The sequence below is a fragment of the Toxotes jaculatrix genome, chromosome 11, assembly GCF_017976425.1.
Source record: "Toxotes jaculatrix isolate fToxJac2 chromosome 11, fToxJac2.pri, whole genome shotgun sequence".
NCBI lineage: Eukaryota > Metazoa > Chordata > Actinopteri > Toxotidae > Toxotes > Toxotes jaculatrix.
In genome coordinates this window covers 23,518,403-23,531,901 of record NC_054404.1, presented here as the reverse complement: position 1 = coordinate 23,531,901, position 13,499 = coordinate 23,518,403, and the positions used below count along the sequence as shown (strand labels likewise).

General features: G+C 42.0%; 1 protein-coding gene across 4 annotated transcripts in view; it reads right to left on the bottom strand.

Annotated features, from left to right (window-relative positions):
* LOC121189477 (GTPase IMAP family member 8-like) overlaps nucleotides 1-13,499 on the bottom strand; it is a 118,216-nt gene that overhangs the window by 15,346 nt on the left and 89,371 nt on the right. Inside the window, exon 7 of one of the 4 annotated variants that reach the window (XM_041049629.1) lies at nucleotides 11,572-11,580. The exons of the other annotated variants lie outside the window; for them this stretch is intronic. The gene's annotated coding sequence lies outside the window, so the exon portion shown is untranslated. The remainder of the gene's footprint in view (nucleotides 1-11,571; nucleotides 11,581-13,499) is intronic. 4 annotated transcript variants of the gene reach the window in all.

The window sequence follows — 13,499 nt, the reverse complement described above, 5'->3', positions numbered from 1 at the left end:
GTTTTGTGTTGTGAGAATGAACAAGGAATTCTGATGAAGCTGGTTGTCGATCTATCAGCTGTAGTTCGTACTGTTCCTTACTATAAGACTGATGTCTACGTGCCAAGAGTCAAACTGCTTTTGCTGCAGAAGTAGAAAAAAGAAGTGCAGAAGCAGAAGAAGTGGGAGGCATTGCTTAATAAAAACACCCTGTTGAACTTGATCCTGTGTTTCACTTTCAGATTGCTCACTATGAGGTTTTTTTTTTCATTTCATGTTTTACTTCTAACTGCATCAGCCACAGTTCAACACATTTCACAAAGGTTGAGGCAAGAGCTTTGTTCTAGCTGGCTAAAGTTTGTTTTTTCTTACTGGCACCAGTGCTTGAATCAAATCCTTAGACTTCTGAATAACTTTAGTTTGTACTTAGTACCGCAACTATCAAATGTACTGAGACAGTCATGGTGTAGTTATTGTAAGTGTTGGTAAACTTAGGCCTGTTTCCTTCTTTAACAAGTTTCAGTAAAAGGCAGAACCAAACACATTTTAGGGTTATATTGTGAAATTTGTGCACATTATTATATCTACTACTATTATTACTGAATTCCTACTAGTTTCTCACATCATGAATTAGTCATTTGAGCCTTCAAATGAATAGCTCAACATTCGTGCCCTCAAAATCTCCATGAGTGAGCTACCGTGATATGGGACAGTGTTTCTATGTTTGTTTGTATTGTACACATGTACGAGCACAAGGGAATTGCAATACACTATACCTGCTATCATTTTCATCCTATTCCACTCAGCAGCAGTGACGCACAAAATGTAAGATATCCTCAACAAAGTTTGAGAGGACTGAAGCTGAACCCACTAACAAATCTAAAATCAGACTGAACACAGCCAGCAGCTTAGCAGACATACATCATTGCCTGATAGGGCATTCACTGTGGTACTGTGTTCCCAACATATATGTGTTATAGACACATAGAGACATCACACAAAACCAGAACAAAACCAAAAACCTCTGGTCAGTTTACTCAGACCTGCAGGTTGTACTCTCTCTCCCCACATCGACAGCAGGTTTACGTGTCCCATTAAATTTGTGCACTTTAAACATAAGCTCATTTTAATTTGAAGAAATGAAAGAAACATTGAACATATTAGCATACCTAATTCTATTCATTGCTCATTTTAAGTCAAATATTCATCTACAGTTGGAAGTTGGTGCAGTGGTCAGCTCCAGTCCCCTCTCAAGGATCAGCAGTATAGCTAATGAACGGGTGGATGGATATTTATCTGTATTATGTCCATATGAACACAGATGGTTTGGGGCACCATGACAAACAAATCCTTTTGAAGGGGTGCTGTAGTCTTAAAAAGCTTGGTGCTGATGTAAACAATTTATGACTAAAACTGTTGAGATAAAATCATCTTTGCAAACTTTTGATTGGTTCACAATAAAAGTCCACTGAGGAACCTTTAAAGTGGCACCATGGTGGGTTGGTCAGTCAGCCCAGCATTTTGGTTCAGACTGAAACTTCTCAACAGCTGTTGCCATGAAATTTCATACAGATGTTCATGGTGCCCAGAGGATGAATCCTAGAGACTTTGTTGATCCCCCAAGTTTTCCTCCACCATGAGACTGACCTTTTTGGTTCTAAACGAAACAACTATTTGGTGACTCAAGCTGTGCTGCAACACATCCATTTCTGAAACACAAACGATTATAATTTTTTGCAACAGGCCATGTAAATAACTTTTTTCTGAGACTGTATTGTAGGACACCTCCACAAACATATTAGAAAAACTATGTGCCTTTGTTCAGTTAGGTAGTTTGTCCTTTTGGCAGCTTGTCCTCAAAGGACTTACCTGTAGTGAACAGTCACACAACATTAACAAAACTGCAGCAGATATGTTTCTATGTCTATAACAAATGTCATCAGTGGACTGGACACATGATGCCTCTTTATACATAAACAGATTGTGTAGCTAGCTTTAGTCTAGAACTTTCATGCTTTGTTTCTAGTTCTTAGAGTTTTATCAGTGAACAGAGGATTTATCTTGTAATGGAGTATTTATTTTTCATTGTGTTGTCATTGCTTGTTACTTCATACATTTTTCCAACATGATAGGAAATGTAGAGCACTCTTGGCTGAACAAATAATATAATTCAGCTTTGGCACACTTACAGAGGAAAGATGTCAAAATCGAATCAATGTTTGGAGCCTACACAAATCATCACTTATGTTTCAGTCTCATCTACAGCACCATCTAGTGTTACACTCCAGGTATTACACTTTTAGGGAGGCTGGGTGCAGTGGAATCCAGTTGATGTATTTTTAACTACATTTCTCTGTAGTAATGATCACTGGTTTGCTTGGAAAATTGCTTTATTTTCAATATTTGTTAACCAAGTATACATGCCATTTTTCATCACATATTTTTTAAACAGCATTAAAAAATCAGCATGTAGGAAAAAGGAGAATAGAAACAAAAACTTTGATCCCGTTGCCCACCACTTTCTTCCTGCTCAAAAAATAAATGTTAAAATGAAACATTTAAAAGTAAATTAAAGACTTATGTTGGGACTCTGCTCTTGATTCATGAGGAGGTTCAGAATACAACCACATCTTAAATAAAGACTGACAGTTGCCAGATTTCTGACTCCAATCCCATTCAGCATGACACATTTTGTGTAGAGGCACAAAAAACAATAATAATAAAAAGGTGTTTTTCAAAAGCAGATTTTATACAGGGCTGAAAGTCAGGAGGTGGATTTTGTTTACAGGATTGTCCTACACAGGGTTTACCATTTCTGAAAAGAATTGTGAGGTAGACAATCAGGTGTGAATCAAAATCAATAATCCAAAACAACTCTACAAATATAATAAGACAGTTACAAGAAAAGAAAAAAAGACTCATACACTGTTAACTACGATGAAATGCCTTCCATTTCAATTCTGCAGAGTCCAAAGAATTGAAGTACTTACTATTTACTATTAGCTATAATTGGTTATAAAGAATTAGCCACTAATTAGCGGAAGGTAGTTAGCTGCCGCTAAGACGTTTATGCTAGCTCACTGCGTAGCTAAGCACTGTTGTTTACGTTGCATTTGCCTTTTGATTGATCCGTTGATTGATCATTGTAATTTGAGTTATAAGCAATATTGAGCTGTATTTAAGTTACACTTATTAGATTCACATATTTGGCTCAGTATATATTTTATGTGATTTATATTTCATTTCTAATTGTATTTTGTTACTGTGTTTGTATTACAGAAACCACACACACAATCCTATGCATGTAATCACTCACAAAGTTATATAAAGAGTCAAACTTTATTCTGGACTCCGTTCCTCATTCTCCACCTACCTGCTCATGTGTTCTGACCGACACACTGAGGTGTTTGCTGCCACCTAAGATCCACATCTAATACAGTCTACACAACAGTCTTCATCAGATGTGATGTGAGAGCCACCGGCCTGAAGCTGCTAGGATCCCTAGCATGCGGTGTTTTGGGCACTGGTACCACACAGGAGGTCTTCCATAACTGTGGTACCATCCTCAGCTTTAGGCTCAGGTTGAAGACTTGCCCCATAATCCCACACAGTTCCTCTGCGTAGGAGCCTGGAGCTGATGCCGTCTGGTCCAGCTGCCTTTCGTGCTATCCTCACCTGGGCAGGTGTGAAGGACAGGGGTGGGCTGGGGGGGCTGCTGAATCCATGGGGCAGTGAGGAAATAGTGAGGTGTGAGCAAGAGGTGTGGAGGGCTGCAGGTGTGGGGCATTGTCCAGTTGATGAGGTGTGGGGCAGCTGCGTGGGAGGAGTAGTGGGTTGCTGGTCAAACCGGTTGAAGTGATGGTTCAAGTCGTTCACCCACTGCGGGTCCCCCTCAGCCTGGGAGTGGGGTGTTTTGAAGCCTGAGATGGTCTTTTGCTGCTGGTAAACTGGTGTTTTGCTGCTTCAACTGCTCCTCCATCTTCCTCTTGTACCTGGCCTTGCCCTCCCTGATCTTCCTTCTCAGCTCTTTCTGTGTCGCCTTGAGCTCCCCCTTGTCCCCAGACCCGAAGGCTCTCTTCTTCTCCTTCAGGAGAGCTTTAATGTCAGGGGTAATCCATGGTTTATTGTTTGTAAAACACCTCCTTAGGCCATTGTAGCTGTAAAACACCATATATATATATATATATTTATATTTATATATATATATATATATATAAAATGTTGTCTTCCTTTGTGTCCAGCAGGTGGCTGCATCTGGCTGAGTGGGGTGCCTGCTTGGATGAGGCTGTGGCCAGTGTGGAGCCTAGGTAGCCCTGTTGCAAAATCTTAAAATAAAAAAAATAAAATGATTTTTTACCTGATTAGTATCCAATGTCAGTTGGTTTTTTTTTTGGGGGGGGGGGGGGTTTGATCCAGAGAACCCTTGTGCAGTGTTTCTACCAGTACACATGCATGCATCCATGTCTGAGTGTGAGAATGTGTCTATTAAAATCAGAAAGAAGGAAGTGCCTGCTTTTGTGTTTAATGCACTTTAGATGGGGCTCAGATCAGTTCTGGGGGGGCACTGGGGTCCAACTAGGTTTGGAGTGTGCGTTTGCTATTTCTAGGCTGTTGCATCAGTATGTGGAAGCACATTATGCAGTTGTGATCCGGACACAACTGTATATATGTGGAAGCCCATCAGCAGGTAGTGTTGGATGCACAGGCTGTATTGTGTAGATTAGTATTGTCAGGCTTAGTTGTGGGTATTTGTCACTATATGGATGACACTGGGGTCAGTGTGGGTTTAGTGTGTGTGAGTCATAGTTGGTGCTTGATGTAAAATAAAACTTATGCATGCATTAATGTCTCCTTGTTTCTTTCTGTGTGCAGCTGCTTCTGGCTGAGTGGTGATCCAACTTTGAGGCCATGGGCAATGTGGAGCTCCGGTAAGGCCCCTTGTAGTGTCAAATTTTGTGCAATGTGTATAATGTATTCTTCAGTATGTTCAGATCCCTTTATGTTCTACTTATCCTAGACCTGATTCTCTGTTTGCTTCTGCATCTCACTCACCCCCTCCCAACTCTATCCCTCACACACTGACACAGCTCCACTATCTCCTACACACACACACACCTCTACTCTGCCAGATGCACACTCCTGCACCGTTCCCCATGCTGCTCTCCCACATAAACACACACGCACAGACACGCTCCCTTACTCTGTCTGTCACGAAGCTCTCCATCAGAGCACAGCCCATCTTGCACCTGTGGTTGTCCTTGACACCACACTAAACCTCAAAGGCATAAGTCCCTCTGTCCCGTACATTATTCCCCACTGATCCCCATATACTGATGACCATTCTCCCGTCGCTCCCCTTTTGACTCCCCAATATTTTACTCATCTGTGTATGCTCCTGTGAATGTGCTATCCACTGGTGCTGCTTATTTAGCAGCTGATGTTGTTCAGAGTGCATGTGCTGTACTCATGTCATACTCACTCCTACCATACCTCTTGCTAACTTTGAGGTAGTCTCAAAAGTTTTTAAAAAAGCAAACAAGAGAAATTCAGATCCCATTAAAAATAAAATGCATGTGAAGCGTGTTAAAAATGGACAATCAATGGTACACGAGATAAGCAATGACCCCAAGAGAGACGAAGCCAGCCAAATTCTAGGAAAAAAAAAGACAAATTTGATGTAGAAGTTGATGCCGGTAAAAATGACAGCCAAAGGGAAAATGAAAAAAGACATGCCAATTCACGCCCAGAAGTGTCCTTGAGATGGGCACAACCCCGTGTATATAATATGATGTATCTTTTGAGATTTTCAGATGCTCCTGCAGGACTTCTCATGTTTGTAGACTCTGTGTTTGTAGAAGCTTTCTGGACTCAACCTCTCTGATCTCCGGCACCTGATTGACTCTGTGCATTTTCTCTGAAGAAGATTTGAACACTTCGAATTTTTGGAGAAGACAAAAACTTGAGGTGTGGGGACTCAGCCGGACCTGGACCCAGCTTCAACTGGCCCTTGACTGGGTCTATCGCCTGGCCTGAAAAATCCACATCAAAATTGGCGAGCCAGCCAGGAGGGGTATCGGGACTTGAACCGGAGCAGATTCATAGCTGCATTCCAGACCACGGTGCACCAAATCTAAGGTAAGCAGAGCTTTTATCTGTGTCTGGATGCAGTGTTGAAATCTCGCCTGGGTAAAGACCTGTATGACTCACCCCTAAAAAACCTGGTGTAAAAAAAAAGCATAAAATTGATTGTATAAGAACCTAGCAAGTCTGTTTGTTCTGAATAAGATTTGAAATAACACTAAAAGGCTGATTAACTTACATATTGAAGTAAGTTAACAGTACACAGGAGATCAGACAAGTTGATTACAGCTGTATGTTGTGTGTCTAAGTGTGAGTCCAGTGTCTGATGAAGCCACCATAGTGCGGATAAGTGCGAATGAATAGCTGTGTGTGAATGGAGAAATTGTTGCTAAATATTGCTATTGCGCTCTGGTTGATTGTCTGCTTAATGTTTGTGGGAGGAATATTTTGGTTGGCAGTACATGGAAGAGTAGACTCTGTGTAGTGCTGCATGAAGTCTGAGCGAGACAGAGCAGAGAAAGGAGGGGCTCGCTCAGTGTGTGAGAAGGAGAAAAAGAGTGCTTACAGCTTAAGCTTAAAGAAAAAGGAAAAAAGAAAAATATATCCACTGACTGTCCTGGAGTGAGAGGGCTGTTTAAGTGGACTAGAGTTAGAATTTATAGTGCCTGTGACACTTTCTGCTCTTTTGAGAGAGAGAGAGAGAGAGAGAGAAAGAGAAAGAGAAAGAGAAAGAGAAAGAGAGAGCTGTTTAAATGGGATATGGGCCATACCACCTAGGCAATAAAGATTTGTTTAGGATTGAGTGTGGGTGTTAGAAGGCCTTCTATGGCTACCGCTCTCAATGTATAGAGGCCTGCACGGGTAGAGATATTTTAAGGACCCCCTGCGGATACTGCTCTTAATGTATAGAGGTCTGCACGGGTAGGGGCGTTCTGAAGCTCCCTATCGATACCGCTCTAGACGTTGAGAGGTCTGCACGGGTAGAAACACAAGGAATCAGAACTCATTTTTGGCTGGAATGAACCTATAAAGACAAAAATGGTATAGAGCAGTGGCAAGATGATTCTTTAATCAGCCTAAAACTGTGGAACATAACAAAATTTCTCAATCTGCAACAATAAGAGAATTTCCAACTGTAGATTGGCTTCAAGTACTGCACAGGCTTTGGACCACTAACTTATTGGCTCCTCTATTGGAGCAGCTGTGTAATGATCCAAGGGCAGTAGCAACTGTGCCATTAAAACCACTCTTAGGAATTCCTGAAAACGCTTCCCTAGTGGGACTCAACAGAGGATCAGAGAATCCGAGACTCTGCATTTCAGTGGTTCCCAGGAGAGTGCAGTGGGAAACAGGAAAATTTGGCTGGCTGGTCAAAGAGCCTGGTGAAGACGGAGAGGAGAATCTGAGATTTGATTACAGACAAAACAGAAAACTAAAACCTGGTATTACTGCAGATAAAATTCTTGTAATAATAAAAACCAAAGCAGAATACGAATCAGAAGTTCCCAGATCTGCACTCAGTGAAGCCAGACAGGCATACATGGGGACAAAGGTGATGAAGGGAGTTGGTGTGTCGACGCCGCTGGAGTTGGTGATAAGACAGCAGCCGGACCATGAAAAGCAGATTAGACTCTGCATGAAGAAGTGGCACAAGCGAACCACCGGACGGCTACAATGGCCTAAGGAGGGAACCTTCATGGCAGCCTGTTGTGATGAGATGGAAGCAAACATTAAACATCATAAAGGTACTGACACTAGCAACAGCAGGCTAGGCAAAAGAGCAAGGGAGAGAGAGGTATTAAGGTGGTTCAGGCAGGAGGGGAGGAGACGTGTTAAATGTAACACAGTTGCCAATAGTGGAGAATAAGCAGGCCCCTGCAAAAGAAAACACAGGGGACACACACACAGTCAGAGACAGAAAAGAAACAACACAATCATCCTTCGGCCCCACAGTGGCCTGTGAAACCTCCCCCTTATGCCTCTAACCTAACAACGCCACCGTCAGGACAGTATCCCCTAGTGCAGGTAAAAGATCAGCTTCAGGGACAGATTAAAGGTGAACTATCAGGAAAATTAACATTTCAGATAGAGACACAGCCTCAAGAAGAAGGAGAGCTAGACAGTGTGAACAGCTCCCCCAACAGTGTGAGGAGTGAGAGAAGCTGTGTAAACAGGGAAGATCAGAGATTCCTTAACCTAAGACAACACATCACAAGCCAGACCAGGAATACAAGCTGATAGGGAAAGATACACAGAAATTGAGGAAATTAATCAACAAGAGAGGCAGAGAGAAGAAGAGCTGCAGTACATGCTGGAACAAACCGAGCTTGAAGAAAAACAAAAAATGGAAGGACATCGAGCTGCTGCTGAAACGAAAAGGAGTGGCCCTGCCAATCAGAATATGCAATATGTGCTGCCATCACAAAGTACTCCAAAGGAAGCTGACTTAAGAGCAATATCTGAACAACAACAAAGTGAAACAATGGAACTGTGCCTAAGTCAAGTGGAGAAAGAAACCAAGAAGCTCGAGGAATAGACTGAGAAGCTGCTGGAACAACTGAGGAGATCGACTGCAGAATCCAACCCACAAGTGGTGACAATGCAACTGTCAGAAACTGACATCAGACAGTGACACCTGCATGGAGAGACATTTTGTGCACTCTGAGAGCTGATGTTATGTGTACACCAGATGGCGTTTGGTTGGATCTGCCCCCAGACTCCTCGACTTCCCCAGCCATCATGATGCCATCCTCTGTGGTCCAGAATGCCGTAACAGCAGAAAAGCAGCTGTATATTGGACAAAGTTAATTCAAAAATCAAGTTTGGAGCACGAATGGTCCCAGTGGAAAATATGGGCACGAAGCCAATTCAATGACGCCAATGAACCACGACTTCCCCTGCATTGTACTCTTCACTATGATGCACAACAGGAACATGTGGACTATGATGAGTGTTGGCAGGAAATGATTAACAACAAAATCTATTATCTAAACGTTCAAGACATATACATTGGTCCTCAAGGAGCTACAGCTGCAGTACAACTTCCACCTGAACTGCGACCCTGGTTCTCAGTCCCAGGTTCTGCACCTCACATTATGCTCCTGATAGAAAAAACTATGAATCTCATGACCTAGGACCAATGGTGAAATCTGCGTTTTAAGTTCCTGAATGGCAACAAACTCTAACAAACTCTGAATAAAAACCGGCATGTATCTGCAGCCAAACAATACATTAGAACATCACTTAGCACACATGATGAGGGAAAGGCAGAAAAAGTTTTGTTAGAGAAACCCATAAGCAATTACCACTCACTGTTGAACATGAAAGTTTACTTAGACACACACTTTTATCAAATATCCCACCTGACACTCGATGGTACACTGTCATAGACTTATGCTCAGCATTTTTCAGTGTACCTTTACACCCAGATTCACAACATTTATTTGCATTCATATTTCAAAACCAACAGTACACTTACACTTGTTTACCACAAGGTTATGTAGCGAGCCCAACAATATTTAATAGGGTTCTAGCAGAGGATTTACATCATCTTAATGTTCAGAGCACCATCATCCAGTATATGGATGACATTTTGCCCGCTAGCCCCACCAAAGCTCAATGTGAAAAAGATTCTATTACTGTGCTAGCAGCATTGGCTAAGGGGGGACACAAGGTGAGCAGAGACAAACTTCAATTCTGCCAGGAAGAGGTAGAATATTTAGGAAGAAAACTCAGTGGAAATCAAAGAAAAATTGCCTCCTCTCATATAGAAGCAATCACCAACATGTCAAAACCACAGACAGTGAGACAAATGCTGACTTTTCTGGGCATGGCTGGATACAGCAGAGCTTGGATTTGTGATTATGCTATTAAAGCTGCACATCTGAGAGCACTGATTCGTGCTGTGGGACAAACAGACAGCTCAGCCAGGTTACAGTGGACTGATGTTGCTGAACAAAGTTTTCAAGCGCTTAAACATGATTTACAGACTGCTCCTGCACTTGGAAATCCAGACTACAGTAAACCGTTTTATCTTTATGTTGCAGAGAAATCGGGCTATACATGTGCAGTATTGATGCAGGACACTCCAGTTGGTAAGCAACCATTAGCTTATTATAGCACCAAATTGGATAATAATAATATTCAGCTTCTATGCCATAGGTCAGCACAAGATCAAGGGTGTGATTAAAACAGTGAGTTGGTTTGTTAACATTTTGTAAAAAGCCAATTGAGTCTAATACTGAATAGAATGCAGTCTTAAGGCTGTCATTGTGGGTATCTACATGAATATTAAAGTCGCCCACTATAATTGCTTTATCCATACTAAGCACTAAATCAGATAAAAATTCAGTGAATTCAGACAAAAACTCTGAGTAAGCAGCAGGTGGGCGATACACCACAGCAAATAGGACTGGGTTTTCTGTCTTCCAATTTGGGTGTGAGAGGCTGAGGATAAGGCTTTCAAATGTGCTATAATTCGGCTTAGGTCTAGGATTAATTAATAAACAATGGTCCTGCATTTCTAGCAAATGAGAATGGTATTAAAAATGCCATATCTGTGCCATATCTTAAATGACCCTATCAAGGGCCACCTCTAGAACAATGTGAAAGAGAATTGGTGGTCTATTTGCAGCAGGTGACGCCTGGTGACTGGGTATACGTCATGGTGTTCAAAAGGAAGTGGGACCAACCCAGACGTGAAGGTCCTTTTAAGGTTACTCTTGCAACCCCTACCGCCCTTAAAGTGCAAGGTAAGACCGTTTGGTTTCACCTTAACCACTGCTGCAGAGCAAACAATCCAAAGCACGACTGTGAGATCACAGCCCGGACCGGAAAGAGGCAACAACGCTGCCCCATAGGGGGACATCCGGCCACGTAGAGATAGCCAAGAAGAAAGAGGCGCATCTCCACCAGCGCATAAGCAATCACAGTCTAATTGTAAAAAGGAGAAGGGATAGTGAAAACATACAGAGTAATGGCTCACTAGCTGCCAGATAAAGCCAAATATCAGAAAACGATTCAGATAAGACAAGACATGAAACCCCAATGGTAGACCCCGAAAAAGGGTCAGAACCTTATGTGCTCACACCAGAAGCAGATCCAAACATGTATTTTAATTGGAAAACGAGAAAATGGGAAAAATTAAAAGATTAAAACTAGGGATAGGAGCATCAATAGCAGCTATGATAATATAGTTACTTCTCAGTGAAGTTCTGGACCTAGACACACAACACTCACAAACCAATAGAGAGCAACTCATTGAGTGTGCGTTAGCAGCAGGGGTGATGACGAAGGATGAAGAAGGAAGAGCTGGAAAGATAGTGTGACTCATGGATTATACCTCAACCTTTGTCCTATGGTTCGATGAGTAATGTTCTTTGTCTCATCCAAATAGGCAAAAAATGAACCCTGTCAAGGCTGGAGACATGGCTCTCGCCAGAGATCTTCGCAGCAGTCTCTCACCGGCACATCATGCCCTCCTCCGAATTGGTGATTCGCCGAGACTTGAGGCACCACCGTAGAGAGCTACAGTGGAAGAAGAATCTCCAGAAAGCCACAGACAAAAAGCTACTCCTGATGCTGTGACAGCTCACTGCTCTGTCCTCCAGGAACCATCTCACCCACAGATCTGAATAACAGGTGTCCAACGTGCTCAACCGCTTTAACATGCTCTCCGTCTGGAAATCGCAAGTGCATTTCATATATATAACCTGCTTCCCAGGACTGGACAGTTTCTTCTCTTGATTAAACTGTTTTAATCTCTGGACGCAAGAACATATACTCACACTGTATTTTAAATCATGGACACTGCTCACGTTTCATGCAATGTGAGTATCATTATGTTTTACTTATGTGTGCATTATTATTCTCCTCACATGAATGACGAATCCATAGTTTCACTATATAGTTGAAAAGTTTATATTTACATGATTGATTCATGATTGTTAATCTTTTTAGTTTCTCTTTGACATGTAGGTAATTACATGTATTACGAACCAGTGTTTGACACTGACACAGCTCCACTATCTCCTACACACACACCTCTACTCTGCCAGATGCACACTCCTGCACCGTTCCCCATGCTGCTCTCCCACATAAACACACACACGCACAGACACGCTCCCTTACTCTCTCACGAAGCTCTCCATCAGAGCACAGCCCATCTTGCACCTGTGGTTGTCCTTGACACCACACTAAACCACAAACGCATAAGTCCCTCTGTCCCATACATTATTCCCCCACTGATCCCCATATACTGATGACCATTCTCCCGTCGCTCGCCTTTTGACTCCCCAACATTTTACTCATCTGTGTATGCTCCTGTGAATGTGCTATCCACTGGTGCTGCTTATTTAGCAGCTGATGTTGTTCAGAGTGCATGTGCATGTCATATTCACTCCTACCATACCTGTTGCTAACTTTGAGGTAGTCTCAAAAGTTTTTAAAAAAGCAAACAAGAGAAATTCAGGTCCCATTAAAAATAAAATGCATGTGAAGCGTGTTAAAAATGGACAATCAATGGTACACGAGATAAGCAATGACACCAAGAGAGACGAAGCCAGCCAAATTCTAGGAAAAAAAAGACAAATTTGACGTAGAAGTTGATGCCGATTGATGGGCACAACCCCGTGTATATAATATGATGTATCTTTTGAGATTTTCAGATGCTCCTGCAGGACTTCTCATGTTTATAGACTCTGTGTTTGTAGAATAAAGCTTTCTGGACTCAACCTCTCTGATCTCCGGCACCTGACTCTGCATTTTCTCTGAAGAAGATTTGAACACTTCGAATTTTTGGAGAATACAAAAACTTAAAAGAGATAAGATTAAGGTGTGGGGACTCAGCCGGACCTGGACCCAGCTTCAACTGGCCCTTGACTGGGTCTATCGCCTGGCCTGAAAAATCCACATCACCCTGCTGCAGCTGCAAGTGAAGCAAAGTATTGCAAGTTCAACCACTGACTTGATTAGTGTCCAAAACCAATGTGTTTGTGTTTTTCAGCAGGAGGGAGGAGCTGAGTGAGAGGAATATTTGAGACCAGGTGAGCAAAAGCCACATTGTAGTCTTTCTACACTTATGCATGCACTAATTTTACACTTTGTGTGAGTGTGTGTGTGTGACGTTTTTTATGACATTTTGAGGTCTTACTAAAATATGAATTTTTTTTGGCATATTTTGACGCCTTACTATACTATGACTTTTTTTATGACATTTTGATGTCTTGCTAAAATATGACTTTTTTTGGCATATTTTGATGCCTTACGGCCGTATGGCATTTTTTATGACATTTTGAGATCTTACTAAAATATGACTCTTTGGCATATTTTGACGCCATACTATACTATGACCATTTTTAGACATTTTGAGGCCGTTCTGAAGTATGACTTTTTTTGGCCCATTTTGACGCCATACTATACTATGACGTTTTTTATGACTT